Genomic DNA, 12,366 nt, shown 5'->3' with positions numbered 1-12,366 from the left:
ATGAGAGGCCATTTGCTAAGATGAGGAAAGGTGTGATAGATGCATGTTTAGAGGAGAGAAATCAAGAGTTAAGTTTTGGACATATTATGTTTGGGATGCCTATTAGACACCTAAGTTGAAATACTGATTAAGCAGTGGTACATGTGAATCTGGAATTCAGGAGAAAGGTAAGAGCTGGAGACAGAAGACTAGATCTTGTCAACCTCTTGATGAAATTTAGAACCATGGCACTGGCTGAGATCAGACTGTGAGTATGTTGGGAAAAGAGATGAGGAGGGCTAAATCTTAGGCACTTCAACTTGTAGAGGTTGGGATAATTCAAATCAAGTAAAGACACCAGAGAAAGACTGGCCAGGAAGTGGAGGAGGGATGAGGAGGAACAAGAGAAAGTGGTGTTCCAGGCACCAAAGAAGGAGATTGGTCCAAGCACCAAGGAGCAATTAACTGTGTCAAATGGTATGGTTTGTTCAAGATTACAACTGAATACAGTAAGTCCCCTCCATAGGAATGAGTTCCATTCTGAGAGTGCGTTCATAAGTCCAATTTGTTTGTAAGTCCAACAAAGTTAGCCTAGGTACCCACCTAACAGAATCAGCTATATAGCACTGTACTGTAATAGCTTTCACACAAATAATACATAAAAAGCAAACAGACACAAAAAATAAAGAAAACATTTTTAATCTTATAGTACGGTACCTTGAAAAGTACAGTAGTACAGTACAACAGCTGGCATACAGGGGCTGGCATTGAGTGAACAAGCAAGAAGAGTTATTGACTGGAGGAGGGAGAGGAGGTGGGAGATGCTAGAGCTGAAGGATGGTCAGCAGTAGGAGACGGAGGGCCAGCTGCAATTTCATTCATGCCTGACGTTGATGGCACAGGTTCTGGTTTCTTGCTGGATTCAATTCTATCTACCCTCTTTAAAAAAGCGATCCAGTGACGTCTGAGTAATAGCTCTTTTTTTCTTATCATAGATGACACGGTAGCACTGGATTGCATTCTCAGCGGCTTCTGCAACCTTCCTTCGTGTACCATTCTACACGGTCCTGTGCCTCAAAAACTAATAGTGCCTCCTCAAATAAAGAAAATACCCTTGCCACTTCCTGCATCATGAATTTCTTCAGTTCTTCAGTTACTTCTTCTTCCTCTTGTCTCTCTTTGTCCTTTCTCTGGGCCTCCAATTCCTGGCGCTTCTTAGCAGTACCAGCTCCATAACTGCCACTTTTACGCTTGCTTCCAGACATCCTGGGCTTGAAATAAAGATACTGTACTACTGTACTCTATATAGTACTGTACAGTAAAGTACACAAAAGCACAAGCACGTGTAGAGGATGCATGTGACAATGTATACCAGACATGTGAACTAACTTATGTGATTGGACATTTGAATGCACATTCACATCTTTGAAAGCTCGCAACTTGAAGGTTTATATGTAGGGGACTTACTGTGTTGCTCTTTGACTTTCTAAGATATGCAGGTTATTGATGACTTTGATAAAAGCAATTTCAGTGAGTGATGGATGAAAGTCTGTTTGGTGTGAGCTCAAAAGATGGGAGGAGAGAAAGTGAAACAGCATATATAAACAGATCTTTTGAGGAATTTTACTAGAAAGGGAAGCAGTAAAATGGAACGATAGATGTGGGGTCTAGGGAGCGTGTTTTAAAAGATGTGTGTATGCTGATAGACATGCTACAGTACTTACATAAATAACTGTCATGGAAGGATACAGTATTATGACACGCTGTAGGGAATATGAGAAGAGCATGTGGTCCCAGCCAACTGGCTCCAAATGGAGATTGATTCTCCATGAGGGTAGAGAAAATGAAGAAAGCTTGGTGGATTGGATGTCTTTTGTATTGGAACTGCTGACTTTTAAAACAGATGTGGGAGAGAGCATTACAGGTGGTTCAGGAACAATTTGAACAATATAGAGACACAAAAACAGAAGAATATAAGAAATATCTGGGAAAGACAACTTGGGAAATTAACTGAAGATTGAAGACTACAGAAGAGGATATGCCAGAAAACACAAGACCAGGGCCAAACAGTAGAAAGCTTATGTGAGGAATATGAAATTCATCTGAAGTCATGAGGAGCCTTAAAATATTTTTGAGTGTGAGAGTGTTTCAGGAAGGTAATTCTGACTGTTGTGTGGACAGTGAATTGGATAGGTGAAATGCAGCCAGGCTGTGGAAGATCTTCAAAACCAGACTGGGAAACTTGGATTTGATCAGATAGGCAATGGGAGCCACTCATTAAGTTCTTAAATAGAAAAAGACACGAAGACAGTGGTGTTTTGTCCTTTAAAATTAAACTGGAAGTGATTTACAAGAAGGATTAAAGTGGTGACAGATTGGAAACTCTGCTGATTTGCCTGGCTTTTCCCCTGGAATTTTCCTTGCTGGTTTGTGAAAAGATCTTATTTCTTTTTATAAGAGAGATTTAGCCCCAAATATGGAAAATCTGACTTTCTTGCTTTAGTCTCTTCCTAGTGTTTTAGTTAAAAAGAGATATTACAGAAGAAAGACAGGCAAGGCCTCACCTGGTACGATCTAGGTGGTATCAGGTGAAGACTTTCTCATACATTCATCAGATATTGATGCAACACTTTCCATTTGCTGTTCACCATGTCAGGCTCTGGGGAAACAAAGAAAGGAAACCAATCCCAGCCCAAAAGGAATTTACAGTTTAGTGGAGGTGACAAGCATGTAAAATATAAAATAATCATAGCACCGTGTGAGACAGTCTATGCACAGAGTGTCCGGAGGAGGAAGTGATTCGCTGCCAGAGAAAGCTGGAGTTTCATGGGGAAGGTAACACTGGACTACCTCTACCTGAATAGATGTTTAACTGACTAAGAAAAGGGAAAAGAATGTTTTAGGCAGAGGGAAGAGAAGACACACAGACTTGACCTTGAGAAAAAGCATAGTGTGATCGGAGACATTGAGAAGGTCTTTATGCCTAGAGGGTAGCATGTGTGATGGCAAGTGGCAGGACATGAGTCTGAGTTGAGGGGTCAGGGCTGAATTGTCAAGGGCTCTGTGAACTATGCTGAGGAGTTTAGATTCTATCCTGCAGGCCCTTTTTCCTGATAACTCTTTTATCATCTGTCTTTGACACACCCTCCTCTGTCTTTCTAGTTCAGGCTCTGATCATCCCTCACACAGACTATTGCAATAGTCATCCAAAGGGTCTCCCTGTCCCTAGCCCTGCACCCATCTAGCCTGTCCTCTGCCCTGCTGTCCTGGTGACCTAAATATACATCTAACCTTGTTACGAACTGAATCGTGCCCCCCTCTCCTGAAATTCATATGTTGAAGTCCTAGCTTCCAGTACCTTAGAATGAAACTGTATTTGTCGATAGGGTCTTTAAAGAGGTAATTAATTTAAAATGAGGTCATTGTGGTGAGCCCTAATCCAATATGACTGTGTCCTAATAAGAAGAAGAGATTAGGATAGAAACATGTGCAGAGGAAAGACCTTGTGAAGACACAGGGAAAAGATGGCCATCTACAAGCCAAGGAGAGAAGCCTTAGAAGAAACAACCCTGCCAACATATTGATCTTGAACTTCTATCCTCCAGAATTGTGAGGCAAAAAATTTCTGTTGTTTAAGCCACCTAATCTGTGGTACTTTATTTTGGCAGCCCTAGCAAACTAATACACTCTGCACTTCTAATTTCATACAGTATAACATAAAAACATCTTAGCACACTGTAGGATGTTCTTTAGAACTTTATCTCTCCAGAGCTGTACACCCCTTCCATGCTAACTTCTGCTCAAATAAGCCATCAAGTTTTTTGCTTCTCTACATTAAGAAGTGAGAAATAGCCCCAAAAGGCAACCTAATTCTACACCTTAAGGAACTAGAAAGAAACTGAGCTCAAAATTTGCAGAAGAAAGGAAATAATAAAGATTAGAGCAGAAATAAATAGAGAATAGAAAAAAAATAGAAAAGGTTAACCAAACTGAGAGTTGGTTCTCTGAAAAGATAAACAAAATTGACAAACATTTAACTAGAATAACCAAGGGAAAAAGAGAAGCCCCATAACAACAAAATTATAATAGAAAAAAGAGACATTACAACTGATACCACAGAAATACAAAGGATCATAAGAGGCTACTATGAATGACTATATGCCAACAAATTGGACAACCTAGAATAGATGGAAAAATTCTCATAAATATACAACTTACCAAGGGAGAAATAGAAAATCTGATAGACCAATTACTAGTAAAGAGATTAAAACAATAATCAAAAAACTCCCACGGGGGCTTCCCTGGTGGCGCAGGGGTTAAGAATCCACCTGCCAATGCAGGGGACACAGGTTTGAACCCTGGTGCGGAAAGATCCCACATGCTGCGGAGCAACTAAGCCCATGCTCCACAACTACTGAGCCTGCGCTCTAGAGCCCGTGAGCTACAACTACTGAAGCCCATGTGCCTAGAGCCCGTGCTCCACAACAAGAGAAGCCACCACAATGAGAAGCCTGTACATCGCAACAAAGAGTAGCCCCCGTTCACCACAACTAGAGAAAGCCCGTGTGCAGCAATGAAGACCCAGCGCAGCCAAAAATAAATAAATAAATAAATTTATTAAAAAAAAAATCTCCCACGAAGAAAATCCTAGGACCAGATGGCTTCACTGGTGAATTTTAACAAAAATTTAATAAGGAATTAACATCAAACCTTCTCAAACTCTAACAAAAAATGAAGGGGAGGGCACCCTCAAACTCATTTTATGAGATCAGCATTATCCTGATACCAAAACTGCAAGGGACACCACTAGAAAAGAAAACCACAGGCCAATATCCCTGATGAATGTAGATGCAAAAATTCTCAATAAAATACTAACAAACCGAACTTAGCCACACATTAAAAGAGCCATTCACCATGAGCAAGTGGGATTAATCCATGGGATGTAAGGATGGTTCAGCATATGCAACTCAATTAATGTGTTACATTACATTAATAGAATTAAAGAAAAGAATGATATGATAATCTCAATAGATGCAGGAAAAGCATTGGCAAATTCAACATCCATTCATGATAAACACTTTTTAACAAATTAGGCATATAAAGAACATATCTTAACATAATAAAGGCCATGTATGGTAAGCCCACAGCTCAATGGCAAAAGGTTGAAGCTTTTCCTCTAAGATCAGGAATAAGACAAGTGTGCCCACTTTTACCATGCCTATTCAACATAGTAGTGGAAGTCCTAGCTAGAGCAATTGGGCAAGAAAAAGAAATAAAAGGTATAAGAATTGGAAAGGAAGAAGTAAAATTGTCTCTGTACACAGATGACAGTGATTTTATAGACAGAAAATCCTAAAGACTCAATCAAAAGACTGTTAGATTTTATCAATGAGTCCAGTAAAGTTGCAGGATACAAAATTAACACACAAAAATTAGTAGTGTTTCTATACACTAATAATGTAATTTCTGAAAAAGAAATAAAGAAATTGATCCCATTTACAATAGCATCAAAGATAATAAAATACTTAGGAATAAATTTAGTGAAGATGTGAAAGATCCCTACTCCAAAAACTACAAGACATTGATGAAAGAAATTGAAGAAGACAAAAATAAATGGAAAAGCATCCTGTGTTTATGGATTGAAAGAATTAATATTGTTAAGACAACAATACTACCAAAAGGCATCTATAGATTCAGTGCAATCCTTGTCAAGATTCCAATGCCACTTTTTACAGAAGTAGAAAAAAACACTTCTGAAATTTATACAGAGTCACAAGTTTATGGTTTCCTCGCTTGCTCTCTAGCAGCTCCTTCAGACTAAAATGCCCTTCTGCCCTCTCCCACCCTGTTCACCACCTCTTCACTTTTTTAAAAAATAAATTTATTTTTATTTATTTATTTTTGGCTGCATTGGGTCTTTGTTGCTGTGTGCAGGCTTTCCCTAGTTATGGCAAGCGTGGGTTGCTCAGCAGTTGTGGCGCAGGGGCTTAGCTGCTCCGCAACATACGGGATCTTCACAGGCCAGGGCTCGAACCCGTGTCCCCCGCATTGGCAGGCAAATTCTTAACCACTGCGCCACCAGGGAAGTCCCAACCTCTTAACTTTTTAAGACTTGGATTAAGCATCATCTTCCCTATTCTGTGTCTCCCATTAGCAGAGCATATCTGAAGTAATCCCTCCAGCCTCTCACTACTAGTAACAAATTTTTATCACAGAGTCTATAACATTTTAGCCCACCTTTTTTTTTTTAATGTTTGTTTCCCCCTATTAGGCTGTAAACATCTTGAGTGTAAGGACTATGAATATCTGTCTTTGTAGTCCTAGTTCCTGTCTTAGTACCTGACATATACCAAGTACTCAACAAATGCTATGGAAATGAATAAATATGCATAGAGCCTGGATATCCAGACCTACATGTTTTTGAAAGAAATTCTTTCATATTGTGTTTTTGTTTTTTGGCCGCACCATGCAGTATGTGGAATCTTAGTTCCCCGACCAGGGATCGAACCCGTGACCCCTGCAGTGGAAGCATGGAGTCTTAACCACTGGACTGCTAGGGAAGGCCCTCATCCATATCTTGCAATAGTCTAATGAATACCTGTCACTACTGTAGTGGACACTTTCAGAATGCTCATGCCTTCTGATTCAATACCTCTCTTAGATATTTCTAAATAACACTAAATAATATTATATTTAATCCAATTACCGTTTTTACATATTGCATGCAGATGCCTATTGCAGTATGCCTACTTTAATTATATTTCCCATGCATTTATTCAACGCACATTTATTCAGTCCCTATTCTAGCCAGACACAGTGCTAGATTCTGAAAGTGAGAAAATAACTAAAATGCTGTTCCTACATGAATGAACTCATGATTAGGCAGAAGGGACAGATACCTAAACTAACAACTCATATTTCAGTGTGGTAAGTGCAATGATAGGGGTGTGCATGGGATATTAATGTAGTGCTTTAATTAGATTGAAAGCATGGACACATCATACAGCTAGGTGTTTTCTGTCTTTTTTTCCAAAATATCTTGGAGTGTGTATCTTCAGAAGCTGACTTTTTCCTGACCTTATTCCCTTGCTCTGGGGGACCTTATTGGAACTCTTTATGTACTGATTCCACCTAATTCCTGTGTGAGAATTTCCAGAAGCCTCAGTCCTGCTGTCATCCTCATTAAAGAATCACACAGAGAGAAGGTGCCTTTGGAGGACTTAAATCCCCTTCTTTCTTCACTTACCACCTCATATAAAGCTAGGATTGACAGCTAAATCTACTTCACTTGGAGACATTGTAATATGTGAAGTGAAGGATATCGGGCAAAGGGAAACATCACTGCTCTTTCTCATCTGTCCCTGATGCTAGCACCTGGAATGCGGCTACCCCATTATTTGGGGGAAGGTAGCAATTCCCAGTAGTTGGAAGTATCTCAGAGGAATCTGAAAGAGTTGTGATGAATCTAAGAGTTGACAAGCTAAATAAACCACTAGCCACTTCAGAACATAATTAAAATACCTATGTATCTGTTCAAATACTTCTAACTCTGTGTGTCTTTTATAGCATATTCTGTGCCTGTGTTATCTGTCTTTAAAAATTCCTGCAGTCCAAATAAATGTTCACTGCCTGGTTACCAGACTAACATGGTTACTGACAGGAAAACGGTGACACTGAAATGCAGTACACATTTGAATACATTCTCTTGTGTGATAACAGCCAGCTTCAATTATCTGGCCAGACATCTTATTTAGCATTTATTTGAAAAATTTGACATGAACAATATGGGCTCTTTAAGAAAGTAATTTTTAAAAATATTTTCCCCAGTACTTTGTTATGTATCTCAAGCCAATGCTGGGATCTACTGGCTATGAGGGAATTAAGCTAGTAATGCATGCAAGTCAAGTTACTTCTGATATAGCCAAAAACTTAAAAGTAAATATTAAGATTATGGAGGGAGCCAGGAAGAATTTTCAGCCAAAAACCCAAACAGGTAAACAGGGTTTTCCAGGGACACCAGAGGCCCAAGACAGAAGAGTTAACCAGGAAGAACAGTAACCTTGTTTGTGTTTGTGGTATCCCCTTTGCCATGTTGTATTTTCTTATCTGTTTACATGTCTGTTCCTTCTACTAAACTATAGGTTCTCAAGGTCAGGAATGAGGCATATTTATGTACCTCTATATCCATGTACCTTTTGGAGGAAATGAAGTCACAGGGAAGAAGGCCTGTAGGTAGTCCCAAAGGGTAATAACAACTGGGATTCATATGAAAGCACTTAAATATCTTAATATTATTCAACTAACCAGATGATTTAAGACTAGGATGTGGGGTTTCCCTGGTGGCGCAGTGGTTGAGAGTCCGCCTGCTGATGCAGGGGACGTGGGTTCGTGCCCCGGTCCTGAAGGATCCCACATGCCACGGAGCGGCTGGGCCCGTGAGCCACGGCCGCTGAGCCTGTGCGTCCGGAGCCCGTGCTCCGCAGCGGGAAAGGCCACAACAGTGAGAGGCCCGCGTACCAGAAAAAAAAAAAAAAAAAGACTAGGATGTGGTTACAGCGATCTTCCCTGACTTTCTTATTTAGAATAGCTTCCCCCAACATTACCTCACCTTGTTAATTTCCCTCCCATTGCTTATCACAACCTATAATGATCTTGTTTACATGTTGACTGGTTTACATCTTTCTCAGCTCATGGTAATTCCATGAAGGCAGGAACCTAATCTTTGGTCTTGTTCATTACTGCTCAATAACTATTTGTTACTTGACAACTATTTGCTGAATGAAGTTTTGAATGAATTAATATGTCTGATTTAGGCCAAATGAATATGTTTGTATTCTGAAAATTTCTTACATGATAGGAAAAGCTTGCTTACATACCAGGATACAGTGGGCACAAGGGGAAGTAGAACTACTGAAAAAGGAAAGAGCATGAAAAATGCCTTAAGTCCTGGTATTTGATCTCTGAAAGGGTCTCCCCTTTTTTATTCTCCTAAGTGACAATAGAAAATTAACTCAGTGCCATGGAGGAAGGGAAGTGGGTTAGTGGTATTCCTATCTTTGAAGACTCCTCTGAGTCCTGGAGATTGGGAATAAGGGAGTTGTCACAGGAGTTAAGCACCACTTATTTAACAAAGGTATTCTATACTTGCCATGTGACAAGAGCTGAGGGGGGCCACAAGATACAAAGATGTCCAGGAGGAAGACTGTAAAGCAGCAACAGGTAAAAAGCAGAGCTCCCAGTCTGTAGATGCTGGAAAAGATCTGTGTACTAGATTCACTGTTTTCATCTCTTCGTTTCTTTTATATTTCAAAAATAATTTCTCTCTTTTTTTTTTCCTTTTTGGCCACATGTGGCTTTCAGGATCTTAGTTCCTTGACCAGGGATTGAACCTGGGCCACTGCAGTGAAAGTGCCAAGTCCTAACCACTGGACCATCAAGGAATTCCCTAATGTCTCTTTTAAAATGAAAAACTTTCCCTTTTCACCTCCTATTTCTTTTAAGGCATTCATTAATCTAATTCTTTTTAATTAATAAATTAATTAATCTAATTCTTCACTGAGTTCTGTCACCTCAATGCTGAGCTTTTCTAATTCTGATTCTTGATGTTCTTTCACATCTTGAATCATTTTCTTAATGTGTTTTAGGTTTGTTTTGAAATGGTAGGTTACAGTTTTGAGCTCTTTTGTGGGCGCATCTTCCTGGCCTGCTTTCCTTGTCTGTAAGGATGTTAGTTTGCTCCTTATTTTTTCTTATAATAAATTTTTGCATGGGATTTCCCCCTGGATATTCTCCTCATGCTCATTTCTATGGGAAATTGTGTGTGTGTGTGTGGGGGGTGTTTGTGGGGTTTTTTTTGTTTTTTGGTGTCTTTTTTTTTTCCCCTCTGAACTTTTACAGTGAGGCTGGTGGAGAAAATTTTTTCTGACTCTAGCATGCTCCCTCTTCTGTTGCTTTTGTGTAGCAGTCAAAACCTCGGTGGCTTTCTCTCTGGAGTTCCCTGGCCCTGTTTCCTGCCCCCTGAAACTTCCTTTACTTTGTCCTGGTTGTTCAGGTGCTGCTGAGATTTATTCTACTCTCAGCGGCTTCTCCTTCCTCAGTGTTGGGCCGTGTCTCACATCGGAACACCGACTAGTCACAGGGTGGCCCAGCTGCTCCGACCCCTGCAGTCCTGCGGACTCGAGCGCCGCCGGGGCGGGAGCCGACAAAGCGCTCGCTCCCTCGCCGGCTGCGCGTTGCCCGCTGCTGAGCCGGGAGCCAAGCGCTCCTGGCGCCCAAGGGCACCTGCCCGCACCTGCCCGCACCTGCTTCGCAGCCGTCGCCCGCTAGCTTCCTTCCTCCCGCACAGGCCCTGAGAATCTGACTGCTGGGGGTTTGGCCGCACCCACGTGTATTTTGGGGTCCCCTAGCTTTGTGGTATATGTTGCCCAGGCATATTTGCTCTGTTTATGTAGTGGTTGTGGTTTGCTTGCTTTTCCTTTCTGTTTTGTAGAAATTCAGAGATTTAAAACCTGGGCTTCTGCCAACTCTCCCAAGTACCCGTCAACTGCATTTAAAGCTGGGAGAAGCCTGGGACTAAGCAGATAAGACTTCACACAGGCCCTTTGAATTAAAGGGTAATCCTAAATATTTATCCAATGTGATGCCCCCTCTTTACCCCTATCACCACTTCCCATACATGTAGCAGCTTCTTTCTTTTCTAGCCAGCTTTGCTGTGTTCAGCTTGGCCCTCACCCTCCATGCCTGGTCTATGTAATCCCCCTAACATAGAAATATACACTCCTCTTTCCTATCCAATAAATCCTAAACTCCTGAGAAGGGTAAGCGAGACAGTCCATAACCCGGGCCTTTCTCTCTCTTTAGTCTGACCTCCTGTTGCACAACCTTCAAACCCTGTGTGTTAATGCTACTGGACTGCTTGTGATTACTCACGTCCACGCTGTTTCAAGACTCAATGCTTTTGTGCATCTTATTGCTTATGCCTGGAATGCCTTTTCCACCTTTTGCCTTATGACTGATTCTTATTCAAGTTTCCAACATTAACTGCACCCCTCTGGGATCTCAAAGCATCTTTTAGTTCTTGTCATTTACCAGGTAAGATCTATATAATCTAAGTGTTTCCTCCACTTCGCAGTAAACTAGGGACCATATCTTACTTACCTGTGTGACCCTGCATCATGTATAGTGCCTTGGACATAGATAATATTAACATTTTCACTGTTTTTTGCTTCTATCTGTCCTGTCTGAGTCATTTTATCTGCCCTTGGTACTTCAGGTATGCTCTGTATCATTTACTGCCATGGTACATTAAAAGAAAAAAATATCAAATTTCTCTCGCTAGATCAGTATGTTTTCTGAGCTCTGGATCATTTATTCAACTGCTTGGGTAACACCTGCACTTGTGGGTCTTCCAGGAATCCAAATCAAGATCCAGTTCCCCACTAGTGTTCCCTTTCTTGATTAATGGCACCTTGTTGATCATGCCAGAAAATCGGAATCATGATAACTCATTCTGTTTTCTAAACTCCCTAAGGAACATGTCTTATTGATTCCATCTTCCAAGCCCATCTCAGATTCATCCTTTTCTTAACCACTCTCACTGTACCACTTGAAGCCCTATTATCTCTCACTTGAAGCCATTTAAAATAGATTCCTAACTATACTCCTGTATCCACTCTTGACTTTCCCTAATCTGTTTTATATATAACAGACAAAATTACTCTTTGAAAATGAAAATCTAATCATATTGCTTACAACCAATCAGTGGCTTTTCATTGCTCTTAGCATGAAGTCTGAAAATCCTTACATTGGCCTCTAAGTTCCTGTTCTTCCTTTTGCTCACTGGCTTCCTTTAAACTCCTTGAATTCTGTCATCTCCTTCCTATTGCCCAGTTATTCTTTTTCCTCTGCCTGGATGCTCCTCTCCATCCTCCTTCCCCCTTACCAGGCCAAACTCATACTTTGGCTTTAATATAGTAAACATTTCTCTGCTGTTCTTTATAGTTCAATTACTTATGTATGCATCCCTAAACAACATAGTTTACTTTTGCTTGTTTTTGAACTTCACATAAATAAAATCAAATTCTATGAATCATTTTATGACTTGTTTTTTTGGCCATGCTGCGCAGCTTGTGGGATCTTAGTTCCCTGATCAGGGATTGAACCTCAGGCCTTCGGCAGTGAGAGAGTGGAGTCCTAACAACTGGACCGCCAGGGAATTCCCAGGACTTCTATTTTATATTCAACATTATGTTTGAAGGATTCATCTATAATGCTGAGTGTATAGCTTGTTTATTTTCATTGTTCTATATTTTCCATATATTCTATTCTACAATATAATGTTCTAGAGTCAATGAACTTTAGGTTGTTTTCAGATTGAGGCTGTAATGA

General features: G+C 40.5%; 1 long non-coding RNA gene across 4 annotated transcripts in view; it reads right to left on the bottom strand.

Moving 5' to 3' along the window:
• Positions 1 to 746: 746 nt before the first annotated feature.
• The window catches only part of LOC309791705, a 215,173-nt gene continuing 203,553 nt past the window's right edge, over positions 747 to 12,366 (bottom strand). For all 4 annotated transcript variants that reach the window (XR_014291542.1, XR_014291543.1, XR_014291544.1 and 1 more), the window contains 2 exons: positions 2,544 to 2,638; positions 747 to 1,250 (listed from right to left, as the gene is read on the bottom strand). This is a non-coding gene — a long non-coding RNA (uncharacterized lncRNA). The remainder of the gene's footprint in view (positions 1,251 to 2,543; positions 2,639 to 12,366) is intronic.

The sequence above is a fragment of the Mesoplodon mirus genome (genome assembly GCF_964341445.2).
Source record: "Mesoplodon mirus genome assembly, chromosome: 16".
Taxonomy (NCBI): Eukaryota; Metazoa; Chordata; class Mammalia; order Artiodactyla; family Ziphiidae; genus Mesoplodon; species Mesoplodon mirus.
Note: the sequence above shows the minus strand (reverse complement) of the source record. Positions and strands in the feature narration are given on the sequence as shown.